The 17107-nt window shown below is 40.9% G+C and overlaps 1 pseudogene; it reads right to left on the bottom strand.

Annotated features, from left to right (window-relative positions):
- Positions 1 to 1831: 1831 nt before the first annotated feature.
- On the bottom strand, positions 1832 to 2764 carry LOC125283788 (olfactory receptor 7A10-like; annotated as a pseudogene).
- Positions 2765 to 17107: the final 14343 nt, after the last annotated feature.

The following is a 17107-nucleotide window of genomic DNA, read 5'->3' on the forward strand; positions in this document are numbered from 1 at the left end:
AGAGAAGACTCTAACCAACCCTTCACCTCAATGAATAAACCTTATCGGTTGTGGACGCCAATCTTCTGTGCTTCAGTAAACAGATTCACAGCATGAACTGAGATGTAAAAAAAAAAGAAAGAAAGAAAGAAAGAAAGAAAGAAAGAAAGAAAGAAAGAAGGAAAGAAGGAAAGAAGGAAAGAAAGAAAGAAAGAAAGAAAGAAAGAAAGAAAGAAAGAAAGAAAGAAAGAAAGAAAGAAAATATTTTGTGTAGTAACAGAATGAGTGTTCTGAAATTTTGCTTCCTCATACTTACATTCATCCTGACACTAAGAACATGGAAGGTCAATCTATTTATTCAAATTGGTCTTTCCATGTCGACTGCCCTGGGAGAGATCTTGCTAATCAGTGTTTGCCAGCGGCGATGGTTGGCATTCTGGATGCTGAGCTGAATCACAGTAGAAATAAAATAAGATGAAAATTGAGAGGGAGGCAAACCATAAGAGATGCTGACTCTAGGAAACAAACTGAGGGTCGCTGGAGGGGAGGAGTGTGGGGGATGGGGTAACTGGAAGATGGGCATTAAGGAGGCACGTGATGGGATGAGCACTAGGTGTATGCAACCCATGAATCAGTAAATTCTACCTCTGTGGGCGGGGGGGGGGGGCAGGAGGACACTGGTTAGGAAACACAGGAGCATGTTTGTAGATAAGTGTCTGGAATTAAGCTTTGGGTTTCTGAGGCATGCAATTCAAGGACAATCATGGTGAATAAACACATTGTCAGGTGTGGGACACTTACCAGATAAGCCCTCAGGCTGCCCCCAGCTGTGAAGTACTTCTTCAGAAAGCCCTAGGTCACCTTGATACTGACACATGAGTGACCCTGCTTTTCCCCTTCACCACCCAAATTCTAACCATATAAAATTCTCCAATAAAGCATGAACCCACAAACCCCTATATACTCTGGCCATGGGCCTTAATAAAGGCAGATCCCTTAGCGGGACTCATTCTTTCTCCCTCTCAATGCCTCTCTCCCCCTCTGAGACCTTCCAGAATGGTCTTTGGGCATCCCATGTGCCCTCCAGGACCTATGAGGAATAGACCTGGTTTTGTTAGAGTTCTCCGATGGGTGCTGCTGAGGCCTGTCTTGCAGTCACAGTGAGAACCCAAGGGCTGGTGCAGCCACAGCAGAGGCTCTGGTCAGGGAAGCATCTGTGGGAATGTCCACAAGTGCAGGGGTGCAGGGGGTGCCTGGGCTTTCCTAGCCTGAGCATCCCTGAAAGGAGCCTGAGACTTAACCAGAACAGTGTTAGAGTCCACATGATCAGGAAGAGGAGTAATGGTAGTGATGTGAAAAGACTGACAGACTCTAGATGAAAACTGGAGTTTTGTATTCTCCTCTATAATAAAGTTATGTGAAAGGCTTGTTGGTTAAAGTAGTGTCTTCCAAATGGAGAATACAACTCATGAGTATTCTTTTGGGAAACCAAGGAAAAATTTACTTGGCATGGTATACGTTATTCAAAATGAAATTAGTTTGAAGAAGTCCAACTTGTCCCTTGGAAGATAAATTTCCAGGCACTTGTGATAAAAGGTTTGTGAAAGCATTAGGAATATATGAAGATGGACAAAGGGGAAAACTGCGTGTGTGTATCAGACAGAGAAGAAGCCTAATAAAGTGAGTTACTTAAATGCATGGAAAAGTTGAATTCAAACAAATGGAAATTCCAGGAAATAAATAGAAGGAACAGATTCTACTTCCACAGTCTGATTAAAGAATAGCAGTTGCTGGCTCTGGGACTGTGAGTCCTACAATCATGGGCACTTCTTCAGCCCAGGACTATTGGCCCTCACATCACTGGAACCCCAAGGATTCTTTTCAGAGCCCCTTTTATGTCCTTGTTCCTCAGGCTGTAGATGAAGGGGTTCAGCATGGGGGTGACCACCGTGTACATCACTGAGACCACTGCACTTGCGTGGGAGCTCTGGGGAGCAGCAGAGCTCAGGTACACTCCTAGGCCCGTATAATAAAATAAGGAGACAACCGAGAGGTGCGATGCACAAGTGGAAAATGCTTTATACTTGCCCTGAGCTGATGATATTCGACATATGGAGGAAACTATCTAAGAGTAAGAATAAAGGATCCCAGGCAGGGGAGCACCACCCAGGAGCACAGTTGCAAAATACATCACTATATCATTAAGAAACTTGTCAGAACAGGCATGCCCGACTACCTGATTGAGGTCACAGAAAAAATGGGGGATTTCCACCTCTGTGCAGAAGGACAGCTGCAATGCCATTAAGCTTTGTAATAAGGAATTCAGAACACTGATGATCCAAGACACCAGAACCAGGAGTCCACAGAGCTGGGGGTTCATGATGACCGTGTAGTGCAGGGGGTGACAGATGGCCACAAAGCGGTCATAGGCCATTGCAGTCAGGATAAAATCATCCCAGCCTGCAAAGAGTAGGACAAAGTATATCTGAGTGATACAACCTTCATCGGTTATGACTTTGCTCTGAGTCTGGATGTTCCACAGCATCTTGGGGATGGTGGTGGAGGTGAAGCAGATGTCTGCCAAGGACAGGTTGGCCAGGAAGAAGTACATGGGGGTGTGGAGGTGAGAGTCAGAGCTGACGGCCAGGATGATGAGCAGGTTTCCTAGCACAGTGATCAGGTACATGGAGAGGAAAAGCCCAAATAGGAGGGGCTGCAGTTCTGGGTCCTCTGATAGTCCCAGAAGGTGAAACTCCAAAATTTGTGTATCATTCCCTGGTTCCATGTGGCGGTGGAGACTATGAAGAAAGAAAAAAATAAGATAATAATTTTCAAGCAAATGGACCTTATTTATGTATTTATTACTCCTCATTTAAAATTTTTGTTTTTATTTAAATTCCAGTTAATTAACCTACAGTGTAATATTCATTTCATGTGTACAATATCGTGAATACAACACTTCATATAACACGTGGTGCTCATCACATGTCCCCTCCTTCAACCCCATCACCTATTTCCTCCATCTCCCCCACCTCCCCTCTGGTAACCATCAGTGTGTTCTCTATAGTTAAGAGTCTGTTTCTTGGTTTGTCTCTCTCTGTGTTTTTTTTCCCTTTTTGCTCATTTGTTTTGTTTCTTAAATTCCACATCTGAGTGAAATCATTTGGCTTTCTCTGACTGACTCGTTTCATTTAGCATATTACTCTCTACCTCCATCATGTCGATGCGAATGGCAAGATTTCATTTTGTTTTATGATTGAGAAATTTTCCATTGTACATATATACACACCACATCTTTATCCACTCATCTATTGAGGGACACGTGAGCTGTTTCCATAGTTTGGCTATTGTAGGTAATGTTGCTAAAAACATAAGGGTGCATGTATCCCTTTGAATTTGTATTTCTGTATTCTTTTGGTAAATATCTAGTAGTTCAATTGCTGCGTCATAGGTCAGTTCTATTTTTAACTTTTTTTTAAAGGTTTTATTTATTTATTTGAGAGATGGAGAGTGAGTGAGACAGTGCACACACACAAGCAGGGGGAGGAGCAGAGGGAGAGAGAGTAGCAGGATCCCTGCTGGGCAGGGAGCCTGATGTGGGTCTCAATCCCAGGACCCTGAGCCAAAGGCAGATGCTTAAGTGACTAAGCCACCCAGGTGTCCCTATTTTTAACTTTTTGAGGAACCTCTATACTGTTTTGCAAAGTGGCTCCACCAGTTTGCATTCTCATTGAGTAAGGAAAGGGTTAAGGTACAGGCAGGAAGTGGTAGGACCCCCCCCCCCAATCCCCTGACTTGGTTCTTCCAGGGCTACTTAACCAGGTTCACAGAAATCCCAGATGCAGAGAAAAGTTATAGATAAGATATTACCAAAGAGAGAAGGGAACATAAATGATCCACCCTGTTTGTCCCAAGTATAGATGAGATATTCACATGATAGTTACAAATTCACTTTGTTTGTCTTAAATGTTATAGATAAGATATTTACCAAGTTCCCTGGTCAATTTTCTGTTAAAGACAGACAATAAAAGCCCTTAGTGTCAACCCGTCCCAAACCCCTCTCACTCTAGAGAGCTTTTTTTTTTTTCCTTCCTTTCTGTTCTCACCTTCCTTTAATAAGCTTTCACTTTACTTAACATTTTTGTGTCCATGAGATTCATTCTTTGGCTCCATGAGACAAGAACCCTGTGACCCTGCAACCATACCATCAGGGCAAAGCATTCCTGCTTCTCCACATCCTCACAAACAACAGTTGTTCTTTGTGTGGCTGATTTTAGCCATTCTGACAGCTGTGAGATGATAGTGCATTGTGGTTTTTTTTTTTTTATAATGATTTTTTATTATATTATGTTAGTCACCATACAGTACATCCCCGGTTTTGATTTGTAGCAAATACGCATTATTAGCAGAGTGACATGCTACAATATATATTTTGCTATCAAAAAAGAAATATATATTTTTTGTATTGATCCGATCCCATTTAGGGGAAGTTACCTGATATTTCTGATTAGGAACTCCTGTCCATTCAGCCTTTTCTCCAAGAGGGCATGTATTACAGTTTTAATGAGAAATGTCTTCCTGCATTTGAATAATATATGATGAGCACTGACATCTTCTAGACAAAGAGCATAAGGTGCTGAGAAAGAAAAGTCTATACATCTTTTGGGTAAATATCTAAGAGTGAAATTGCTGGATCATAGGGTAGCTTTATTTTTAACTTTTTGAAGAACCCCCATACTGGTTTCCAGAGTGGCTGTATCAATTTTTACTCCCACCGATAATGCAAGATGGTTCTCCTTTCTTGGCATCCTCGACAACACCTGTTAGTTCCTAGGTTGTTAATTTTAGCCTTTCTAACTGGCACGAGGTGATATCTCATTGTGCTTTTGATGTGTATTTCCCTGGTGATGAGTGATGTTGAACATCTCTTCTTGTGTTCGTTAGTCATCTGTATGTCTTCTTTGGAAAAGTATCTACTCACGTTTTCTGCTTTTTTCATACAAGGATTATTTGGTTTTTGGGATTTTTTGGGGGGTGTTGAGTTTGATAAGTTCTTTATATATTTTGGACACTAGTCCTTTATCAGATATGTCATTTGCAAATCTCTTCCCCCATTCTGTAGGTTGCACTACTAGGTATTTACCCAAAGGTTACAAAAATACTAATTCGAAGGGGGTTCATGGCACCCTGATGTTATAGCAGCATTATCAACAATAGCTTAACCATGGAGATAGCCCAAATGTCCATCGACTGATGAATGGATAAAGAAGATGTGGTATATATACAGACACACAATGGAATTTTACTCTGACATCAAAACGTAGGAAATCTTGCATTTGCAATGATGTGGATGGAGCTAGAGTGTACAATGCTTAGAGAAATAAGTCAGTCTGAGTAAGCCAAATACCATATGATTTCACTCAAGTGTGGAAATTAAGAAACAAAACAAGTGAACATGGTAGGGGGAAAAAAGAGAGGAAACCAGGAAACAGACTCTTAAGTATAGAGAAGAAACTGAAGGTCGCTGGAGGGGAGGTGGGGGATGAGTGAAATAGATGATGGGGATAAAGGAGGGCTCTTGTGATGAGTACCCACAATTGTATGGAAGCGCTGAATCACTAAATTCTTAACCTGAAACTAACTTTGAATTGTATATTAACTAACTGCAATTTAAATAAAAAAATTAGGGAAAATAAGTCCTTACAACCCAATGACGGGGAAGGAACATAAATGTATAAGAAGAAAAAAAATCATATATCATGTCAGATGGCGACAGGTGTTAAGAAGGAAAAAAAAGTTGGTTTAAAAAGGAATGGATGGGGCGTGTGGTGCTAAGTTTTAATAGGAGTTCAGGAAGACCTGTAAAGCAGGTGACATTTTAACAGGGGTTCCATAAAGACTGAGCAGGAGGCAGGAGGATATCTGGGGGAGGTGGGTGCCCTGCAGGGAAAGCAGAGCAAAGGCCCTGCAGAAGGCACTTACTGCAGATCTGCAGATCTCAACATGCAGTCAGTGTGGTGAGGGAATGAGCAAGAGGGAGAGAGAGGAGAGGTGGTGGCAGAGAACGTTGAGGACCCAGGTGGCTTTCCTGCCACTGATGGGACTTCATGACACAGGGAGTCCTTCCTTCACATGGTGTTTTTTGTATCTTATTAATTGTGTTCCAAGGTTTTCTGTGAATAGAGATAGATCCCTTCCTTATTTCCACCTGTTGATGAACATTCTGGCATTTAAGGGTCACATATTGGAGTATATGAACTCGGGTACCATTGCCCTGAGGACTGCTCATGCCCCACAACACACACACACACACACACACACACACACACACACACTCACACACACACACACACACACACACGCACACACACACACAGTGAACTCTGGCCTCCTGGCACTGCATTACTATCATGCTTTTCTCACCCTCCAGCCACAATAATTTTGAAAGAAATGATAGAAGTCAGCAGTCAACATCAGATTACCTTTACCCTGATGAATGTAAATAGCACTTAAATTCTAGTTTGTAAGCCTCCTGTGGACATGGAAACATGGGCTCCATTTTCATAGATCACCTTGTGTCCTGTGTTTAAAGAAACATAAAAAAGCAGTTCCAAAAACACTGAAAGGAAAGAAATAGACACAAGGGGGAAATGAGATCTAATAAGCTCAGGGGGTCCCTGAGAGACTGATGAGCAGAGAGCTTCCCTGGTTCTGGCAGCATTCCAGCCCCAGTCCACATCCCCTTGCTGCTCAGAATAATTAACAAAGCAGGAAAATACCAGTGTATCTAAACAAGAAAGGAGTGGTATTTTTATGTTGTCAAGACAGTTTACTGATTGAATATCCCTCTAGAAAAATGTGCAAAGGGAACAAACCTGCAATTTACAATAGAAAATATACAATGTATGACAATAGAAGGGGATTTTTAAAGATGAAATAATAAAAGACTTTTCTGAATGCCTTAAATGCAAGACTTTTGGAATCAGAAAACCAGGTTTTCAATGTCAGATCTACCACATATAAGCTGTTTGAACTTGGGAGAGACAAGCAATCCATTCCAAATGTGAATATCCTCGCTCAGATAGTGGGGATAGCAGCATCCACCCCTCCTGGGGTGGCAGACAGCACTCGTCGGTATATGCAAAAGCTTACAGTACAGTTTCTTCCTGTGAGTAGATGAATGATTATCATTGGCGAAGAGATTTGGCTGAGATTTTTCTTCTACCTCACAAATGTCTCCATCGTTTCCACGTCTCTTGGTAATGAAGTATTACAAAGTAAAGCTAGTTAGCATACCCCTTTTTGTATACGAAGCACTCCTGTGTGTGTGTGTGTGTGTGTGTGTGTGTGTGTGTGTGTGTGTGTGTGAATACTCACTGTGAGAGAAGATGCTGAGAAGTGTATGTCTCAGGAACTGCTGTTGCAAGGGAAGAGCTACCTGCATGGCTCTGGGGCTTTCTATAAATACAGAACACGCTCAAAGCCACCACATCTTAAAAAATTCATTGCACATGCCTCCAAGCTGATACTCTGTTTTCCTAGTTCCCTTAGCTGCAAGACTCAACATGTTCTCATTTCACTGGAACCACTTTATGTCCCCCATTTCCTTCCTCTGTTGCATCCGACTGGACTTCCACTCCTACCAGGTATTGATGACAATGATGCCTGTATTGCTGAGTCCAATGGACACTTCTCTCTTGAACACATTACATAAAATAATTGTAAATGAGTCTATCTCGTCTCAGGTGACCTCGGGTAAAAGTTCTCAGCTTCCATTCTCTCTGATCCTTTTCTGAAATACCTGCTGAGCTCTGAGACTCACCTGGGTGGGGTCTATAAGATGAAAGTCTCTGTGTAGATGTCTGAATTCATCCCTTGGTGGTTGATGATGGAGACTGAAGCTCTGTTCCCAGACAGGACAGCAGGAAGGAGTGAAGCATGGGTCCCCCAGCCAGACTTAGGAACACAAACCTGTAACAACCATGTCCTGGCCAGTCCAAGGTTCCAGATACTGAAGTTCTGCAGTAGAGGAGATATTTACAGCTCAGTATATCTGTTCATTAAGCACTGTTTCCATTGTTACTCCCACCTCAGAGCACTTCATTCCCCATGGGCCACTGGTCTGGACAGAATGAAAAATTTTCCTGCTGAGACTCTGTTCCTGGGAGACCAGAGTAGAAGTCAGGTGAATCCAGTTTTGTATTCCTCATTCTCCTGAACTAGGCTGCCTTCCAGAGGTCTAACCTCCTTGTACTTTTCCCTTAACCTTGAGATGATATTGAATTCATTTAGTTGATGGTTTACTTTACCATTTGTAGCTTTGGGTTGATGTTAATGAATAAGCCATGTGATCCTCTTCATGTGTGGTTTTGAATGAAAAATCTAAGTACTCACTTTGGAGTCTGAAATAAATTCTGTGTGTGATTCTTCAACGGGAGGGCCCCTGAGGTGACATTAAATATACCTCTGAAAAAGACATTTAGTAGGCACAATAATGTCCCCCAAATATTTCCACATCTTAATCTACAGAACTTTGGATACCTCTTGTGTCGTGGCAAGGGAGAATTTAGGTTGCAAATGGTATTAACATTGCTAGTCATTTGACCCTAGAAAAAAGTTATTCTGATAATCCAGCTTGGCTCAATAGATCACAAGGGTCTTCCAATTGTGGAAGAGGGAGACAGAAGACTTGGAGTCAGAGAGATATTTTGTGATGCTATTTTGCTGGCCTTGAAGATAAAGGGAGGGCACGTGAGGCAGGGAGTACAGGTGGCTCTAAAGCTGGAATAGGCAAGAAAACCTATTTTCCGCAGACCTCCAGAATGAACTCTTCTCTGCAGACAGTGAATTTAGCCCAGGGGGACCTATTTCAGTCTTCTCACTTCCAGAACTATCAGAAAATAAATTGATTCGTTTTAAGACAGCAACATGGTAATTTGTTGCAACCACAATAAAAATCTAATCCAGACTTTTAACCAATAGCACTTTGGTCGGGGAAATAAATTCAGCCTGTCTCTTATTCATTTATATTCTCTTGGATTAGTGTATTCAGTAGTGTAATCCTACTTCAAGTAGACAAAGAAATCTGAAGTCACTTTGGAGCTATTCAGCCCCAACAGCTGGTACAGAAAATCTACCATGCCATGAGTTGTACTGACTTGCAGACACTAAGGTATAAAAATTGGATCATTAAAGCCACTTATCTTAAATGTTTGTGTCCAAATTTTTACATCTTTTTACTTTCAAGATAATCCAAATGTTCATTCTTTTCATTCTTATCGTCCCCCTCTTTCTCTCAAGTGTACTTATGACATGAAAGATCACCTAATAATGAGTCTCTGTGTGTGCTTATGAGCGCCCATGTTACTTCAAAAGAAAGTTGTGTATAGACACACACACACAACCACACCCTCCCCCCCCATCATACCCCTCAGCATTGAACATTTTCTTAGGGATGTACAAAATATGATCACAGATTTGTTTATCCCCACAACAGCCTTCTGAAATTAGTTTTATTATCCTGTGTTATCTTCAGGAATCAGAAAACAGAGGCTCGGGGGAATTGAATTTTAATAAGTTACAGAACAAAGTAGTTAAAGCCTATTGTGCATTTTCTGGAATTACATAGAAATGGAATCACTCAGAACGTGCTCTGAAATTCTACAACTCTTTTAATGCTGCAAACTGTAATTTACTTACCTTTTTAAATTAAAGTATAGTTGACAATGTTACATTAGTTTCTGAACATAAAGATTCAAACCACAACTCTTTATGTTACGTTGTGCTCACCACAATTGCCGAACTGTATATTTTAAGTACGTGCAGTTTATTATATATAATTATACTTCAATGATACAGTTAAAAGGAAAAAGTCCAGAGGAGCATGGCTGAGGGTAGGAGCTAGAGCGCTGGGATAGCTGATTCACACCAAACAGGGATGGATGATATCTCTTCTAACTAGAAAGAAAGCAGTGTCTATATGGATATAGGATCAATGAAATTAAATTTAGGCAATTCACATTTGATATTCCTGCTCTAAATCACTATCAGGTGCTGATTTTATATTCAAAATACTCTTTCCCAAAGAACAAACAAAGCCCACCATGAATAAAAGAAAGGAAATAATAAAGATCAGAGCAGAAATACATAACACAGAGCATGGAGACTACGAAAGGCAATGGAAAAAAATAAAAAAAAAAAAACAAGAGATGGTCCTATAAAGTTAAACAAAATTGACAAACCCTTAGCTGCGCTTATGCAGGAAAAAAAAAACGACACAAATAATAATATAAAAATTGAGAAAGGAGAGGGGGAGGCAAGATGGCAGAAGAGGAGGGGACCCCGTTTCAACTGGTCCCTTGAATTTAGCAGGATATCCAGCAAACCATTTTGAACACCCACAAAATCACCCTGAGATGTAAGAATATGTATCTGGATCTCTACAAGCAGAAAAGTGACTGCTTTTGTCAAGGCAGGACATGTTGAGACGTGAATCTGCAGGGAAATGTTGGAAGATAAACAGAAGGGTGAGGGATCCTCCATAAGCTGGACCCTGGAAAGTGATATAACATCAGAGCACAGATTCAGAGAAATCTGAGAAATCTGCTCTAGTGAGAGACATCTCTCTCTGAAGGGGGCTCTGGAAATGAAAAGGCAGAATTCTTGGTAAGGCGTTGTGGTCTTAGGTCAGGAGGGACCACAGAGCAAAGGGGGATTCCTGAAATGGTAGAGGTTCCTGAATATTGTAGCCAGAAAGCAGGTTATGGTCAGCGAGCCCGGGAAGGGACTCTCAGCTTGGATCACCAAAAACTGCGAGCTGGGCCATCGATAACCGCTCTTTCCTTGAATGGCCTGAAAAAATCTGGAACCTGTGCCCGCAACCAGGCAAAAACTCACAGAGCTGCAGTGGTTGGGAATGGGCTGTAGAGGGGAACCCAGACCTGATTCAGAGCTTGGGGTGCACTCTTGGAAACCTGCAGGCGCTTGAGGTTTTAGAGTCACAAAGGGCAGAGGCACTCCTGGGCCTCTGGGACTACCTCCAAGAGAGTTGCTGTGGGCACGCACCATGGCACGCAGTTTTCACTGGCGCCTGGAGCAGTGGAGACTGTTTGTCCTGGAGGGTTTATTAAAGAGCACAGATTGCAAATTTTCTGCTCTGGGCCAGAGGCTGGCTGTGGCCATTTTGGCTCTGATCCTTTGTAGAGGTGCAGAAAGCCCCCAGGGAACAAAAGCCACACAGAAGACCAATTCCCCTGAGCCCACCCCCCGACAAGGGGTGGGGCAACTTCACCCAGGCTGGGATACCTGAGATACAGCACGGGAGACCTCTCCCCCAGAAGACAGGCTGGAAGAACACGTGAATGACAATCCTACAGATCCCATCAGACTGTAAAATCCCAACACCAGAGGAAAAGAGTACATTGAGCTCCAGGGGTTGCTTCACGACTTGTTTATTTTTCAGATATAATTCTCCTTTTCTTTTTTCTTTCCTTTTCTCATGCTTTCTCTCTGTTGTAGTTTTCTTTTTACCTTCTCCTCATTTCATCTACATGTCTATTATATCAGTTTATTTCTCATAGTCGCTTTTTAACTTGTATTTTTACACACCTATATTTTTATAGACATATGCTTTATTTTAACCCTTTTTCCACTCTATTTGGCTTTACCATTTTATATATACAAGTTTTACTTTCCTTGTAATTTTGGGAAGTAGTGTCCTCTAACACACAGACCAAAGTACACCCAGGAAGAACTGAAACACCCTGTTTGTCTACACTGAGAGAGTATAGTCCCCCTGCCCCTCAGGGCTTTTTTGAAAATTTTTTTTTTAATTTTTTAATTTTATAAATTTTATTCTTGTCTTTCCTTTGGCTTTGTTTTTTTGGTGGTGTCTTCCAACTGCTCCAGATTTTCCTAAGGTGCACCTTGCTTGGGTCGTGGTTGATATTTTGGATTTTTTTTATATAATAATATTTTTTAATTATATTACATTAGTCACAATACAGTACATCCCTGGTTTTTTATATAAAGTTCTATGATTCATTAATTGCATATAACACTCAGTGCACCATGCAATACGTGCCCTCCTTACTACCCATCACCAGCCTATCCCATTCCCCCACCCCCCTCTCCTCTGAAGCCCTCAATTTGTTTCTCAGAGTCCATAGTCTCTCATGCTTCATTCCCCCTTCTGATTACCCCCCTTTCTTTATCCCTTTCTTCCCCTACCGATCATCCAAGTTCTTATGTTCCATAGATGAGAGAAATTATATGATAATTGTCTTTCTCTGCTTGACTTATTTCACTTAGCATTATCTCCTCCATTGCCGTCCATGTTGCAGCAAATGTTGAGAACTCGTTCTTTCTGATAGCTGAGTAATATTCCATTGTGTATATGGACCACAACGTCTTAATACAGTCATCTGTTGAAGGGCATCTCGGTTCCTTCCACGATTTAGCTATTGTGGACAATGCTGCTATGAACATTGGGGTGCATATGGCCCTTCTCTTCACTATGTCTGTATCTTTGGGGTAAATGCCCAGTATTGCAATGGCTGGGTCATAGGGTAGCTCAATTTTTAACTTTTTAAGGGACTCCCCACTGTTTTCCAGACTGGCTGTACCAACTTGCATTCCCACCAACAATTTAGGAGGTATCCCCTTTCTTCACATCCACTCCAACAATTGTTGTTTCTTGCCTTGTCAATTTTTCCATTCTAACTGGTGTAAGGTGGTATCTCAGTGTGGTTTTTATTTGAATTTCCCTGATGGCTACTGATTTTGAACATTTTTTCATGTGTCTGTTACCCAGAGCAATCTACACTTTCAATACTATCCCGATCAAAATACCAATGACATTTTTCAAAGAACTGGAACAAATAGCCCTTAAATTTGTGTGGAACCAGAAAGGCCACGAATCACCAAGGAACTGTTGAAAAGGAAAAACAAAGCTGGGTGCATCACAATGCCAGATTTCGAGCTGTACTACAAAGCTGTGATCACAAAGACAGCATGGTACTGGCACAAAAACAGACACATAGACCAATGGAACAGAATAGAGAACCCAGAAATGGACCTTCGGCTCTTTGGGCAACTAATCTTTGAAAAAGCAGGAAAAAGCATCCAGTGGACAAAAGACAGTCTCTTCAATAAACGGTGCTGGGAAAATTGCACAGCTACATGCAAAAGAATAAAACTTGACCACTATCTTACACCATACACAAAAATAAACTCCAAATGGATGAAAGACCTTGATGTGAGACAGGAATCTATCAAAATCCTAGAGAAGAACATAGGCAGCAACCTCTACGACATCAGCCACAGCAACCTTTTTCATGACACATCTCCAAAGGCAAGAGAAACAAAAGATAAAATGAAGTTGTGGGACTTCATCAAGATAAAAACTTCTGCACACCCAATGAAACAGTCAAAAAAACTAAGAGGCAGCCCACGGAATGGGAGAATATGTTTGCAAATGTCACTACAGATAAAAGACTGGCATCCAAGATCTACAAAGAACTTCTCAAACTCAATACACAAGAAACAAATAAACCAATCATAAAATGGGCAGAAGATATGAATAGACACTTTTCCAGTAAAGATATACAAATGGCTAACAGACACATGATATTTTGGATTGTGCTCACTTACTCAATCATCCCTCAACAGAATGACTAGAAGGAGGAACTCTCAACAAAGAAAAGATCCTGAGACAATGCCATCTGCTACAGAACTAATGGATATGGATATAAGCAAAATGTCAGAGAGAGAATTCAGGATAGCAATCATAAAGTCAATAGCCAGGGTTGAAAGAGGCATTAGCAACAATACAGATCTCTAAGGGCAGAAATGAGATCTAATCAGGCTTAACATAAAAATGCAATGAATGAGATGTGGTCTAAACTGGATACTCTAACATCCAGCGTAAATGAGGCAGAAGAATGAATTAGTGATCTTGAAGACAAGCTAATGGAAAAGGAGGAAGTGGAGGAAAACAGAGATAGGCTGTGAATAACACATGAAAAGGATGGCAGAGATTAATGATGCCATGAAATGCTCCAATGTCAGAATTATTGGGATCCCTGAGGGAGTAGAGAGAGGGGGGGGGCTAGAAGGTATATTTGAGCAAAACATAGCTGAGAAGTTCCCTAATCTGGGGAAGGAAACAAGCATGTGAGTCCAAGAGGCAGAGAAGACCCCTCCCAAAATCAATAAAAATGGATCAACAACCCGATATATAATAGTAAAGCTTGGGAATTTCACAGCAAAGGAAACAATGCTGAGAATTGCCAGGGAAAGGTGGTTCCTTACATATGGAGGGAGGAACATCAGAATAACATCAGACCAGGCCACAAAAACCTGGCAAGCCCGAAAGTGCTGGCAAGACATATTCAGGGTACTAAATGAAAAGAACATGCAGACAAGAACACTTTATCCAGCAAGGCTGTCATTCAGAATGGATGGAGAGATAAAGAGCTTTCAGGGCTGGCAGAAACTGAAAGAATATATGATCACCAAGCCAGCCCTGAAAGTTATATTAAGGTGGATTGTGTAAACGAACCCAAGAGTCATATAGACCAGAAAGAAACAAAAATCTATAGAAACAGGCACTTTACAGACAATACAATGGAACTAAATTCATATCTTTCAATAGTCACTCTAAATGTACATAGGCTAAATGCTCCCTTCAAAAGAAATGGGGCTCCAGATTGGATAAAAAAGCAGGACCCATCCCTCTACTGTCTACAAGAGACTCATTTTGAAGCTAAAGACACTGCCAGATTGAAAGTGAGGGGATGGAGAACCATTTACCATGCTAATGGACCTCAAAAAACAAAACAAAAGAAAACAAAACAAAAAACCTGGGGTAGCAATCTTCATATGAGACAAATTAAATTTTCAACCAAAGACCATAATAAGAGATGTAGAGGGACACTATATTATACTTAAAGGGTCTATCCAACAAGAAGATCTAACAATTGTAAATATCTATGCCCCAAACATGTGAGCAGCCAATTATATAAATCAATTAATAACCAAAATAAAGAAACATATTGATAATAATACATTAAGAGTAGGAGACCTCAACATTCAACTCTCAATAATAGACAGATCATCTAAACAGAAGATCAACAAAGAAACAAGAGAGCTTTGAATGACCCATCGGAGCAGATGGACTTCGTAGATATACACAGAACTTCCACCCTAAAACAACAGGATACTCATTCTTCTCGAGTGCACATGGAACTTTTTCCAGAATAGACCGCATACTGTGTCAGAAATCAGGTCTCAAATGATACCAAAAGACTGAGATTATTCCCTGCATATTCTTAAACCACAATGCTTTGGAACTGTAACTCAATCACAAAAAAAAAAAAAAAAAAAGGAAGAAATTCAAACACTTGGAAGTTAAAGAGCATCCTGCTAAAGAATGATTGGGTCAACCAGGAAATTAAAGAAGAACCTAAACAATTCATGGAAGCTAATGAGAACAAAAACACATTGGTCCAAAACCTATGGGATACTACAAAGGCGGTCCTAGGGGGACATACATAGCCATACAAACCTCTCACAAAAAATTAGAAAAATCCTAAATGCTCAAGCTACCATTACACCTAAATGGAGCTGGAGAAAGAACAGCAAATAAAACCTAAACCAAGCAGGAGAAGAGAAATAATAAAGATTAGAGCAGAGATTAATGATTTAGAAACCAGAAAAACAGGGGCGCCTGGGTGGCACAGCGGTTAAGCGTCTGCCTTCGGCTCAGGGCGTGATCCCGGCGTTATGGGATCGAGCCCCACATCAGGCTCCTCTGCTGGGAGCCTGCTTCTTCCTCTCCCACTCCCCCTGCTTGTGTTCCCTCTCTCGCTGGCTGTCTCTGTCTCTGTCGAATAAATAAATAAAATCTTTAAAAAAAAAAAAAGAAACCAGAAAAACAGTAGAACGGATCAATGAAACTAGAAGTTGGTTCTTTGAAGGAATTAATAAAATTGATAAACCTCTGGCCAGACTTACCCAAAACAAAAGGGAAAGGACCCAAATCAATAAAATCATGAATGAAAAGGAAGAGATTACGACTAACACCAAGGAAATAGAAACAATAATTAGAAATTATTACCAGCAACTATATGCCAACCAATTAAGCAACCTGGGAGAAATTCAAGCCAAAACCACAATGAGGTCCTACCTTACACCAGTTAGAATGGCAAAAATTAATAAGGCAGGAAACAGCAAATGTTGGCAAGGGTGTGGAGAAAGGGGAACCCTCTGATACTATTGGTGGGAATGCAAACTGGTACAGTCACTTTGGAAAACAGTATGGAGGTTCCTCAAAAAGTTAAAACTAGAGCTACCTTACAACCCAAAATTGCACTACAGGTACAGTTATAGTGTACAGTTATAGTGAAAAGAAGGGGCACATGCACCCTAATGTTTATAGCAGTAATGTACACAATAACCAAACTGTGAAAGGAGCCGAGATGGCCTTCAACAGATGAATGGATAAAGAGGATGCGGTCCATATATACAATGGGATATTTTTCAGCCATCAAAAAGGATGAATACTTACCATTTACGTAAATGTGGATGGAACTGGAGGGGATTATGCTAAGTTAAATAAGTCAAGCAGAGAAAGACAATTATCATATGGTTTCACTTATATGTGGAACATAAGGATTAGCACAGAGGACCATAGAGGAAGGGAGGGAAAACTGCAGAGGAAGGAATCAGAGGGGGAGACAAACCATGAGAAACTATGGACTGGGAGAAACAAATTGAGGGTTTTGGGGGGGCAGGGGGATGGGGTAGCCAGGTGATGGATATTAAGGAGGGTGTGTGCTGTGATGAGCACTGGGTGTTATATGCAACTAATGAATCCTTGAACACTGCATCAAAAACTAATGATGTACTATATGTTGGCTAGCTCGACATAATAAAAAAATAGCCTTAATGTTAAAAAAAAAAAGTATTTTTCAGAACAGCCGTTAAAGGGCCATTTTTCAACAAATACCTGTGCTTGTAGACTTAATGCCTAATAGCTTGAAATTGTGATTTTTTAATCATATCATGAAGTAGATTTATATTCTATTTATATCCTGGAGTTTCAGCTTTTCTAAGGTTCAACCGCTTT

The sequence above is a fragment of the Ursus arctos genome, unplaced genomic scaffold, assembly GCF_023065955.2.
Source record: "Ursus arctos isolate Adak ecotype North America unplaced genomic scaffold, UrsArc2.0 scaffold_14, whole genome shotgun sequence".
NCBI lineage: Eukaryota > Metazoa > Chordata > Mammalia > Carnivora > Ursidae > Ursus > Ursus arctos.